The sequence below is a fragment of the Halichoerus grypus genome, chromosome 7 (genome assembly GCF_964656455.1).
Source record: "Halichoerus grypus chromosome 7, mHalGry1.hap1.1, whole genome shotgun sequence".
Lineage (NCBI taxonomy): Eukaryota > Metazoa > Chordata > Mammalia > Carnivora > Phocidae > Halichoerus > Halichoerus grypus.
The window spans coordinates 63,241,238-63,254,285 of record NC_135718.1 but is presented as its reverse complement, the minus strand read 5'-3'; the positions used below and the strand labels follow the sequence as shown (position 1 = coordinate 63,254,285).

Here is a 13,048-nt window from a genome sequence, read left to right as displayed (position 1 = left end):
CCATCTAAATTATAAAAATGCTTACATTAAACAAAAGGGGGGAAAAGGGGGCCATGGGGGTTTCAGATTGAGCAAGATCCTCACATTTCATCTAATACATGTAATCCTGGCTGGAGTGTACCACAATGGAAACAGGATTACTATAACACAAAACTTCCACTGCGGCACACTGTCCACAGGGGTTTTCAAGCCCACCCCCATCACCCAGTGCTTCCAACTCAGCTATTTCCGGGCCTGTTGGGTCTGCCCACAGGGGAGCATGTAGATCTTTTCTTTCATCCAGTCTTTGTTTTAAGACAAAGGGGAGTGTCTGGGGGTATACCTGGGGATCAGCTCCGTAAACAAGGCCGCTGAGGTCTGCCAAGTTATGGATAAAATCAACCAACTGACTGATATCATATGTGATAGAGAGTCTCTTCAGATGATCTTCATAATTTTACAAATGCTCAATGCCTTCATTCACAGAGTCATGGTCAGCCTAAGTTCTGCCTTCTGGCCTCTTGGTAGGCTGTACCAGCAAGATGGTGTAAGACATGGCCCCAAACTCTCTTGTTGTTGATCCTGCCTATGCCACCAGTGCAATACTATTTCTTTAATATCATTAAATATGCTTTCAGTATTCACTAAGTTTACCTTATTGTTCCATAACATTTAAAAATTGATTTATTAAAGTCCACGCCTGCATCGCATTTGGTGTTTCCTAAAATTCTTTAAATCTGCAACCTTTCTCCTCCCTCCATTTCTTTTTTAATGCATTTATTTGTTGAAGAAACTGGATTTTGTGCCCCATAGCATATCTTACACTCTGGGATTGGCTGATTGCATCCCTGTGGTGTCATTTGGCATGTTCATCTGTTATATCTAGATGCTTGATCATATTCAAGTTCAATTTTTTGGTAGAACATTTCATAAGTGATGCTGTAGACTCAGAGGCATGTGATGCTCGACATACTGTCTTTTCATTGTCTTGTATTTTATCTTATTTTATTGTTTGGAATATTAAGATTGACCAGAAGTTTCAGATCTTGTCAGCCTGATCCATGCATCTTTCCTCAGATGGCTTTAGCAACTCTGGATGACCATTGTCTAGAGCTATTATTTCATTAGGGGCTACAAAGCTACAAAATAGAGATACTCGAATTCAGTCATTCCTTCTGTAATTACTAAGTGGAATTCTTCTATAAAGAATAATTTTTTTGTCAATTATTTGATTACACTGGAATATAGTTAATACAGGAAAGGTAGGATAATTTTCACCCCTTTGTCAAATTTTATAATGAGAAGTTGGTGCCCTAACGAACCTTCAAATGGAACCAATGATGTTTTTAAAAAATATATCGCTATGACCTCATAGATTTTTTTTTACTTGGTGTGACATGTATTGTATGCTTGTGTTTTTTTTTTTTATTTGAATATAGTTGACACACAATCTTCTGTTAGTTTTAGTGTACAAGACAAGAAATAACAAGTATTGGGGAGGATGTGGAGAAAAAGGGACCCTGGTACACTGTTGGAGGGAGTGTAAATTGTTATAGCCACTGTGGAAAACAGTATGACCTCAGAGTTTTTTTAAAGATGTATTTGATGTGTTTTTATCAAATTTTATCAAACTAGTAGAGTTATACTTTTTAATGCACAAACTATCTCATCGTTGGCCAGTGGGAGACCCTTTAACTTGGCTCCTATTTATTATCTCTTCACATGACCCCCGTGAATGTGGATAGCCTCTTTGCTTTCTGGTATGACAGGATGTTCTAGGCTTATATAAGCTTATTGCACCAGAGCCGAAATCAGTCATCTCTCCAAACATTTCAGGATTTTTTTTTTTTTTTTTTTTTTTGGTGGAAATGGTATTTAGAAACCACAATCTGGACACTAGGGGCACTCCTTGTCCCTGAGTTAGTTATTGCTTCTAGACCTTTTGTGTGAACAGAGTCAAGTAATAATTTTTTTTAAGTAAATTATATCATGAGTATATTTTGACTTTTGATTCAAATGCAAGTCTACAAACGTCATTGACCTGTATTTCCCTTAACCATATTTCAGGATTTTATAAGATTCAGCTTAGGGAAAATTGAGTTTATGATATTTAGTTTGAATTTAATGAGATATATTTATGTGATTTTTCAGTCACTTTTGTGCAGTTAAGCCATTGCTTGCCATCAGTCTATGAACTACTTCTCTGGTTCCTGGAAGGAGAAACAGGGATACTAGAGTAAAAACTAGGTGTGCAATGTGTGGAACCGGAAGCTGATCTCTGGAAAATTCTTTCAGTCATCAGACGTGTTTAATTGTTAGTGGAGAATTCGGTTCTCATCAATACTTCCTTAAAATGGAAGTGCTCTGCCGTTGGGGAACATATTTGATAATGTATACAAATGATAGTATAAGCAAATTAAAAAGCAGTATACATTTAAAAATTTATGGTAATCATGCAAAATAGAACTTATCAAAATTCCTGTGTTTGTGGGGCACAAACTTACGACAGAACTACAAACAATAAGAACATTTTTGTAACATTGCATAGTTTATGCATTCCAGTTATCAAATAATGAAAAATTTTGACCCTAGAGAATATTAAATTATCTTTCTATTCTCATTACAAAAATTGATATTAGGAAGTGTTCTCATATAAAGAGATGATGAAAAAATTACAACTAATACTATAAAGAAGGTAAATATTATAGAAGTATCTTAAGTAGTTAATTAATAAGGATTTGCTTTTTTTTTTCAGATTCAGATAGTTGAGTATTTAAACTATTAACTATTTTTTTTCAGATTCAGATAGTTGAGTATTTAAACAGCTATTTAAACTTTGTTTTTTTGTGATTTCTCTTCTTGATATAAACAAATATGCACTTCCATACCTAATTTTATATTTTTTATTATATATTGTTATTTTTTTTAAGTAAGCCCCCCAAATTATAGAGACCTCAGACCCCACAAAATCTGGAGCTGCCAGGTGCTGGTTATTCTTTCTTTCCTTATCCTCCCCTCCTCTTAAAATTAAAAAAAAAAAAATTCAAGTATAATTAGCGTATAGTGTTATATCAGTTTCAAGTGTATAATATAATGATTCAACACTTCTATACATTACTCAGTGCTCATCATAAGAAGTGTGCTCTTAATCCCCTTCACTTATTTCATCTACCCACCCACCCCCAGGCAACCACCACTTTGTTCTCTATATTAAGAGTCTGTTTTTTTTTTATTTGTCTCTTTTTTTGTTGTTTTTCATTGTTTTGTTTCTTAAATTCTACCTATAAGTGAAATCATATGGTATTTGTCTTTCTATGACTGTTTCATTTAGTGTTATGCCCTCTGTTGTTGCAAATGGCAAGATTTCATTCTTTTTATGGCTGAGTAATATTCCATTATATATATACACCTCTTCTTTACCCATTCATTTATGGATAGACACTTGGGTTGCTTTCATATCTTGGCTATTGTAAATACTGGTGCAATAAACATAGGGGTGCATATATCTTTTTGAATTAGCATTTTGATTTTCTCTGGGTTGTTCTTTATTTAGCCTCTCCTAATTTTAGCACTTCTCTGTCTGTTCTGTGCCCTGGGACCCGTAGATTACCTTAGCTGGGCTTATGTGCTGTGCTTTTTGACTTCTAGATGGGTTTAAGCAGAGAGGTAGCAGCTAGAGTTGAAAAGGAAAGAAAAAAGTTGGGATATCTATTTCTTTCACTTTTTTCTTGTCTCTCACCATTGTTGGAACAGTGAATGTGCCTCCCTAAGGCATTGAGACTACTTGGTGGAAAGCTTTTGCTCTGTGGTTTCAGCTCTTTTGGGGCTGTGGTAACACCATTTTCTTCCTTTTCCCCTTTAGGCCTTGAGTGTAATGACTTTCTGCACTATGCTTCATCATCCTTGTTGATTTCCTTAATCCTGTTCAAGATTTATTTAAAAAAAAATTTTTTTTTTAGTTTTATTTATCAGAGAGAGAAAGAGAGAGAGTGAGCATAAGCAGGGGGAGGGACAGTGGGAGAGGGAGAAAGAGAATCCCAAGCAGACCCCACACAGGGCACAGAAACCGACCCGGGGCTTGATCCTACAACCCTGAGATCATGACCCGAGCTGAAATCAAGAGTTGGACGCCCAACCAACTAAGCCACCCAGGTGTCACCCTGTTCAAGATTTAAGTAATAGTTCTCTTGTTAAGTTCTTTCAGTTAAACTTTTTTGAGTGTGCCATTTGTTTTTTACTGGTGCTGAGATGTTGAAGTTAAACCTGAGTTGGGAAGGCCAGAATGGGGAATTAGTCAAAACTTATTGGCTCCTTTTGATACACACGATAGTTCAGCTTGTACTTCCTTTTTTGTCTGAAAGCTGTTCTGTATCTGGACCCTGCTTACGGCATGGGACCCTTTGCCAAGGCAGGGGTCTCCTGTGCTTAGGTTTTAGGTTTCACTGGGATACCACATACCCACTTTCTCTAAGGGCATGCTTTCTCCCTGGGGGATGTCAACACCCCGTAGCTTATGAGTGTTTGATTCCCTAAGACATCTGTATTCTACCCTCTCTAGTGTTTAGAATTTTTCCCCTTCTGCTGCTTGCTGCTCACATGGGTAAATCCCTCTCTTCCTTCTTCCTCTAGTACCTTTAGTATAACATCTGCAGCCAGTTTAGGCATTTATTTTATATAAGGAGAGCATATTATTTCAAGTAACTTATGTTTTACATCTTACAAAAACCCCCGGGGAAAGACACTAAGGATCAGAATGAAATGGGTAAAAGGAAAAATATAAGGAGAATCATACAAATTAAAGTTCTGTTATCATGCCCCCAGACCACCTAGATTTGTCACAGGATGTTTATTAGTGTGGTACGGAGTGTTTCCTGAAGCCTACGTGTGGCAGATCTTGGCTTGCTTACTTTCAGATTTATACTCTATCTTTCTCTGCTCTGTTCTATATGACAAGAAACTATGTTTCTCAGGCCTCTAATATCCCTGTAGGCTTGGCCAATGGGGTACACTGGTATAAAGGAGACGTAAAGAAGGGGAGAAGACTTCTCTCTTCTTTGCTTTTCTTGGCATCTCTGGCAGCATCTCTGAGCCTCCTGGGTGGGTCCAGATCGGCCAGAAAATGTCTCTCTTTATGCCTCCACTGGTAAGGCCCACTATGGTTCCACCTTATACCCAGTGACCTCAGCTTCTGGATTTGGGAACACAGTGTCCTGTCTGTGTTTCTCCAGCCCGAGGGCAGCAGCATCTTGTTCCTGTTGCCAATCTCTGCGATGTCTCATCATCTTCTGTTCAGCTCCTTAGTTTTTTCACCATTGGCTTAATCAGTTCCTTAGATTAAATTCTATCTGTTTGAAATACCTCAAGTGGTTTCTCCTTTCTGACTAAAATCCAAATGACATGTTGTGTTTCTGCCCAATGGGAGAATTTGTTTTTAATGAAAACCCCATCTTTGTCAGGTTGTTTGTATGTAAAAAAGAGCAATCTCACAATCTAATTTAAGTAAAAGGAGATTTATTGCAAGTATTCACTGCTCATGAAATCCAAGATTTATTTCAAGTACACAGAAAATGAAATCTGTTCTACTCTCTACTCTGGGCAGGCTTAACCCTCAGATGATAGTACAGATAAGTAGATCAAACTAAGGCACAGTTGACTATTTTACTGCAATCTCAGCTCAATTTATACAAGGCTCCAGGAGAAAACCCTTCCCTCTCTTCAGTCCCTGGTTGATTTCAAGCAGTGTTCTTGACAAGGGGGAAAAAACATGGTTATGTAACTACATTATTTGTTATCCACTTAGACTTCCAACAGAGACTATAGGAGAAGTAACAGATCAATGGTACCCAGAAGACTCTCCATAATACGGGCTTATGTTAACTCTCAAATTTCAAATTCTTTTGCTTGCTAACTTTATTTTTTTCTATGTAATTAACTCCTTTCATACATCTTCTCAGACCTCTTTTTTCATTTTCTTTTCACTTTATTCTCATGTAACTTTTCTATAATATTATCGTTAGAGTGGAAAGAGCCCTGTGTCCAGGACAAAAAGAATGGGTTATGCACCCTCTTCCATTTGGTCAAACTGTAGCCATAATTGTGAGGTCTCATTTCATTTCATGTAAACATTCTCCAGTTCCCCCCTCGTTAGTTTGACTATTTCCATAATTGAGGAACTTGACAATGTCCTCAGCTTCATTGACTATCCATATTTTATTTTTAATTGTACCTTCTTCCAATGAAATAGCTTCCTCTTCTGATCTATACTGCTGTCTCAAATTATGTTGTGGAAGGGGTCAGAAGCAGGCAGTTCTAGGGGACTGCAGCAGGAGGAGTCTGTGGTTTTCATTGCTGTTGTCCACCATTAATGTGTCTCTGCTCCCATCTTCCTGCAGTTCTGGCTCTTAGTTTATAAAATCTGATAGAGAAGTAGTAGACAGCCTGGGATCAAACGTATGGAAAAGGGGCTCTTTATTCATCACTCTGCTCTTGTCTCTTAATTTATACCTGGTTGGTAAGAGATTTGATCGTGATCTTCATATTTTACCTATTCCCTCCCTCCAAATCATGAGGACTGACTTTTTCCCTCTATACTTTAGGAAGCAAAAATAATGATTCCAACACCAGTCACTGCAACAAGGAAGGGAATCTAGGACTGATTGCCTCTGGGGGGGCTGACCTATACAGTCCCTGAGCCGATAATGACCACAGTTTGTTTGGATCTGTTTTGAGGTTCTGTGGAAAGATAAAGCTGCTAATCAAAATTACTACTACTAATCATTTATTTGTTGGTCAGCCCATACATGTTAAATAATTGCACAGTCATTAGTACCAAGGTAAGGGCAGTGAGGTCTACTAATGGCTGAATCACTGGTAGCAGCAAAGGCCTGGAAATAGCTGCAGTTACTGAACTTTGATAGGGGTCACATGTGGACCAGTGACCCAGGCAGGAGACATTACCAAAGAACAAGGATCTAGGGAAGGTGATCTTCATGACTGTAGCTTTCACTGGGGTGCTACCCTCACATGTCTTTAGATGGAGAACTAGAACCACTCCCCAGGTTATATAAGTCTACATGTACCATCGCAAAATGGCCAGGTAGAACAGCTATCCTCAATATTTATAATGGCAAAGTCAAGCTTGTTTATATAGTAAACAGTTAAACAGAATGGTCTTTGATGAGAGATTATGCAGTAATTAGGGTGATATGTGTGTGCACGATATGATTTTCTAAAAAGTATTTGTAAGGGCAGAGGGAATAGGGAGCCTTCCTACCTGAAACTATACAGGGTAAGGCCCCTTCCTTACCTACCACACCCAGCCTCAACATTGGGGCAGGACTAAATGTAAATGTAGATCATGGAATTTAGTTGGAAGTCCAGTTATAGATCGGTATAGATGAGCTAGAGAAGAAATGGATTGTGAACCACATTATACTTATGTGTAGAAATAAAGGGACAATTTCCATATATCAAGATACTCTATAGACATATCACTGCCAAGTATTTTGACTGAAAGCAAAGCCTCCTTCAAAATCAGCTGATGCACAACCCTTCCTCCTCACGAAAAGCCAGCAATTAGAGCGATTTCAGACAGGATCTGAGAATTCTCTTTACTGAGTAACCAAGAATCTAGTATTTAATAAAATGGAAATTTAGTGTCTATGAAAATCTTCATGGAACATAAAAAAAAGAAGGGCCAAAGAATATGGAAGCAAAAATCTGAAGTGTATCAGAGCAGAGATACTTTACTTATGACATTACTAAATGTTTCCTTCCACCAGCTTGTTATCAAGCTGAAATTAGACATTACTATCAGATACCCAATGTATAATATTTATAGTTTGTGGTAGATCATGATACATAATTTTACTATCTCCTTTAGCATTGTTTCCTATATGGGTTCAGACATTTGTGATTCATTAGTTTTACTGCCTTCATAAAATCCTGAGTTAAGAAACCCGTCCAGTGTTGCTGAAGATAGAGATCAGTACCAGATGATCTTGAGAGATGTCAGTGAGGAATCTGACTGTCAACGTTCTAAGCCCGGCTTGGGAGCACCCCACAGAAAATGCTATAGTGTGGCTTATTTCAGACTGTGTATGTCACAAGTCACATATAGGAATCTAAGGAGAAACAAGTTTCCATTGGAACAAGTGTCTAGAAACAGCTATAAGTTACAGCAAAAGAACTTGATATTTAGGTTTAAAGATGACTGCACATAGAGTTATTTATGCGTAGTGCCTAAAAGAACCTAGCTCAATCACTTCGCAGCTCTGTGACCTTAGACTGGGCATTTAGCCATCTGGGTCCTCAGTTTCCTTGTTTGTAAATGGGGGCGGGTATAATAACTCTTTATGAGTTGTTGTCAGGATTTGATGAGATAGTACTTGAGAAACACTTGGAAAGAGCATTCGATAAATATTAGCTAATATGATTAACTTTTCATGTTGATAATAAATAATTATATCAATAATTATTCTCACTGAAAGAAAGGTTGATATGAAGTTAAAACTCGTGGATATGAGTTTGGAAGCATGGCTTTTAGTCATGACTCTGACAATTGTGCCTCAAGTGAGTTATAGAATTTTAGAGCTGGAATGTGGAAGTGATTTTGAGATTATCTTATTGAATTTCCTCAATTTATGTGAAGAAATTGAGGCCAGGATATTCTTGCTCAAGGCCACATAGCAAGATGGTAGCAGCGTGCATTCCATTCTACTGCCCCTCTTAAATGAACTTGACCCTTAGTTTCTTCATGTGGAAATCAAGGTATTGAACTGTGTTAATTTCACCCCAAATTCAAGTAAAATATAGGTTCTTTTAATGTTCATGTTATTAATGGTTTAAAATATTAATGTATAAATCTGGAAACACAAGTACTCTATAACACAGCAATTTCTCTCCTATGCATATATCCAACAGAAGTGTATATGCTAAAAGATACGCACTGGAACATTCATAAAAGCACTACTTGTATTAGCCCTAAACTGGAAATCACCTAAATGGCCATCAACAGTTGAATGGGTAAGTAAACTGGCACATTCACACGATGAGAGATGAGTAACCTACAGTTACCGACAACACTGATGAATCTCACCAGTGTAGTGTTGAATGGAAGTTACACACACAAGAGTTCACATTATGTGGTTCTGTTTATAGAGTCTAAAAATAAGCAAAACAAATGATGTTAGCATTGGGGATGGTGATTATTCTTGTGGGGATAGTAACTGGGAAAGGATACAAAAGGGTTTCTGAGATGCTGGTAATGTTTTGTTTATTGCTCTGGGTTCTGGCTGCATGTGCGCAGATTGTGACAATGTAGTGAGTTTTGCACCCATGATATGTGTGCTTCTCTGTGGTATGTTCTACTTCAGTAAAAAATGAAATGAACACAGTAAGACACACACAAAAATTTGAGTGTCACCTGTTGTCAACCACTAATTCAAGTGCTGGGGATAATATACTGAACAAAGGTGACAATATTTCTGCCCTCATGGAGCTTACTTTTAGTGGGGAGTAGAGGAGTCAACGATGTTCAGTGAAGGAAAGCTAATGTCGTTGCCAAAGTGGAGTTGGCCAGGGGTTACTGCATTTATTTGGTAGCTACTTTATGGTTGCCATAGATGTCTTTCCATTAGAGTTAAACATTTGGTAGGGTATCATCTTTCATTCTGTCTCTGAGACTTTCTTTTAAATACTATTTTTTAAAAATCTGTAATACTTTCTTTTTACTTGTCTGTCTGATGATTTCCAAGTGGTTTTAGACTCATTTTTTGTCAGTCTGTCAATGGGCATGTGCCCATTAAAGTGTTCACTTCTGTTGAAGGAATAGAAACACAGCAAGCTGCTACAGTGCTATATGGGACCTATTAGAGCCATTTAAGTAAGCTCAGCAATGATCTGCTTACAAAGGAAAGACCATTTCCCTTCTAAGATCTATTGCCCATTTAGTGACCTCACTGACAAATGTAACATTATTCAATATTATTGTCGCATGTTTCCAAAGTTGTACTTTAATTGCCTTTCAGACAAAAAGGATGCTTTAATTATTATGCCTAATTGTGCAGAGAGAACAATTGCAAAAACAGGGATCTGCACTGATGTTCTGTTGTGCTTTCATGGAGTAAATGAAGTCCAAGAATCAAAAGAAAAAAATGCTGAGAAACAGATGAAGAACTCTTTGGGAATGCGCAGACTTTTATTGGGACCACATATAAGTGCCCTGAGAGAGGCAAAGAAAGATGCTAATTAGAGGGGAAAATACAGTGTGTTTTGCTTGATCACTTCTGATTGTGTCAAAATGTCCCTGTGGACTGAGGGGGTGCATAAAGCCTCTAGCTTGGGTTTTTAATGAGATTTATGCCATTACTTAAAGTTTTATGAGTGCTGTATTACTTAATAGTGGTTCCTTTTATGGGACTTATGGTGGACATCTTTTCAGTGGTTATCTTAGTGCTTTGTTTTCTGGGAATATTTCTTTCTTCTCACCTCAGGCAGTAGTGGGTGTGTGGTCCCCCCATGGGCCATTTTGCACAGTGTGGCTCTGACTACAGGTTACAGTTGATTAGAGGAGGGAAGAGCACATGTTTCAGTCAGAGCACCTTTCCTGGACTGTGGCCACAGTTGATTGATCAAGAGATGGGCATTTGATCCAGGCTTGGCCAATTCTTTCCCCAGGAATTTCCGGTTGGGTCTTAGAGGGAGAAGTTGGTCCCTCTTTGGCTGGTATAGATGTGTGGTTGCTGTTTGTAGATGCCTCCTTCTGTCGTGTGCCACACTCTGTAATGGAAGTGAATGATGCAGGTGCACAGCGGGGAGCAGAAGTGGGAGGTCATTCCAGTCCTTGGTCCCATTCATTCACAGGGCCAAGGAGGCATTCCTGTTGTGGGATTCCATGAGAGCATTAATTACCCTTAAATGGCAGAGTGGTTTCTGTACTTGCTCTTGGCAGCCTTACCCACTACAATCCCCTTACTCTACACTGACTGTTCAGCAGATGATACCATATGGGTTATTACAACGATATATAATTCAGTAAGCCAGCCATACTCCTTTTTGGAATAAGTTTTAAATGAATATAATTAATAGAGGAGTAAATAAATATTTTAGAATTCCTAAAATAGGTTTATATTTCATTTTACATTTGGCATTATGTTTCACTGAAGGATGAAGACTAATTATAGAAATCATTCCGTTTTAAAAGTTGAAGGGGATCTCCACTCTGGATTTCTTTCTGGCTGAAGAAACTGGGGCCTAGAAACAAACCCAGCCAGACTTTTTGGCTCATCAGTCCTAGTAGGACTTTCTCATTTGGGATAGTAGATTGTACATAGACCACTACAGAATCTGAGCCTAAAAGCAGAGTGCTAAATTCCTGAGAGAATAGAAGCTAGGGTGATGATGCACAGAGAAGCATTTTTCTGGAATGCAAGGAGAATGGCGTAATGAATTCAATGTCAGGTCCCCAAACACCAGCTTCCATTGCACACCATCTTGTTGTCCGACCCATCTTGTGACTGTGTTTTCACAAAGACTTCAGAAATCTGCATTTTGCATTTTCCACCTCCTCCCTCCATCTTCTAAACTCAGAACTCTTCCTTCTCCCCATCATTCTTTAGTTCTCAACTTCTTTGGAGGAATCAGTAGGTTAGGACAGAGTGAACAATCTTCTTGGGAAGATAGCTTTGTTATCAGCCATCAGAGAAAGGTGTGATTTGGTGAGACTGCCCACAGGATGTGGACCAGGATGCATTTTGGGAGAATATGTTCTCAAAAGGGAAATAACTCAAGAAATTCTTCATAATGATCTCATCTAGTCAGAAGTGATGGGGAACTAACCAGGAACTTATACATTTGTGGGGTAGCAGAGGACGCATATCTGAATTTCTATCTCATTTCTTATGTGGGCAAGTTCATATATACCTCTATACCTCACTCAGTTCATCTTTTTTTTTTTTTTTTAAGGTTTTATTTATTTATTTGACAGAGAGAGACAGCGAGAGAGGGAACACAAGCAGGGGGAGTGGGAGAGGGAGAAGCAGGCTTCCCCCCGAGCAGGGAGCCCGATGCGGGGCTCGATCCCAAGACCCTGGGATCATGACCTGAGCTGAAGGCAGACACTTAATGACTGAACCACCCAGGCGCCCCACTCAGTTCATCTTTTTAAAGGGGAAATGGGCTTATATATACTGTTGTTTGGCTTAAATAACAAACTGCCCATGGAGAATTTAGCACCATAAGCATTTCACTATATGTTAGCTATTAAACCTGGGAAAGGATAATTTTTTTAAAAAGGTAAAAATCGAAGATTTCACTTAACTCATTATTGAATGAGTACAACTGGTTCAAAGGGGGAATCCAAAGAACAGAGTCATTTATAGATCAGGAATATTGAAATTAGCTGCTCTAAGCAGTGCCGAGTGTTCCATTGGAGGCACCCAGTAATCTTTTTTGCTTGTGCCAATTTTCCTGACATTGCTGTAATTATTATTAATTCATCCTAGCTGAATTTCCCCATTCATGCCCACTTATCAGGAAGGACTCTACTTTTGACGTATAAATCTCATGTGCCCCAAGCCCACATTTACAACATAAATATTCCTGCCCATTCCAGGTAGATTTTGCAATAGAGTTCCACTATTACAAGTCCACTATTATCAAGCCTTCAATTCTTGGCCATAATTTACCAGCTTGGATTAAAGTCAAAGGATAAAAAATATGTTGAGGCTTAAACAAGAAAGAAAAACGGAAGTGGTCATGCTGGCAATTTACCCATTTAGAAAATGTCTGGGGCTATGAAAACCAAATCCACTGTTGGCAGTGCATGCTGAAGCAAGAAAGTCTATTGGTGTGGGAAATAGTACTCAACATTTCATTTTCAGCAATTTAATCAAATCTCTCCTGCTCTCTCAAATATTTATTTAGTCTCCTATAATTTATGGTAACCATGGCAGTTAGTATTACCCAGGTGTTAAATCTAATACAAAAAAGAGGTAAAAAGAATAACAAAGAGGTATCAAGTGATGCCCAGGGGAACTTATTAAGTGTATTTCATTGAAATAATCCAATT

At 38.2% G+C, this 13,048-nt stretch overlaps 1 pseudogene; it reads right to left on the bottom strand.

Moving 5' to 3' along the window:
• Positions 1-222: 222 nt before the first annotated feature.
• On the bottom strand, positions 223-535 carry LOC118530488 (enhancer of rudimentary homolog pseudogene; annotated as a pseudogene).
• Positions 536-13,048: the final 12,513 nt, after the last annotated feature.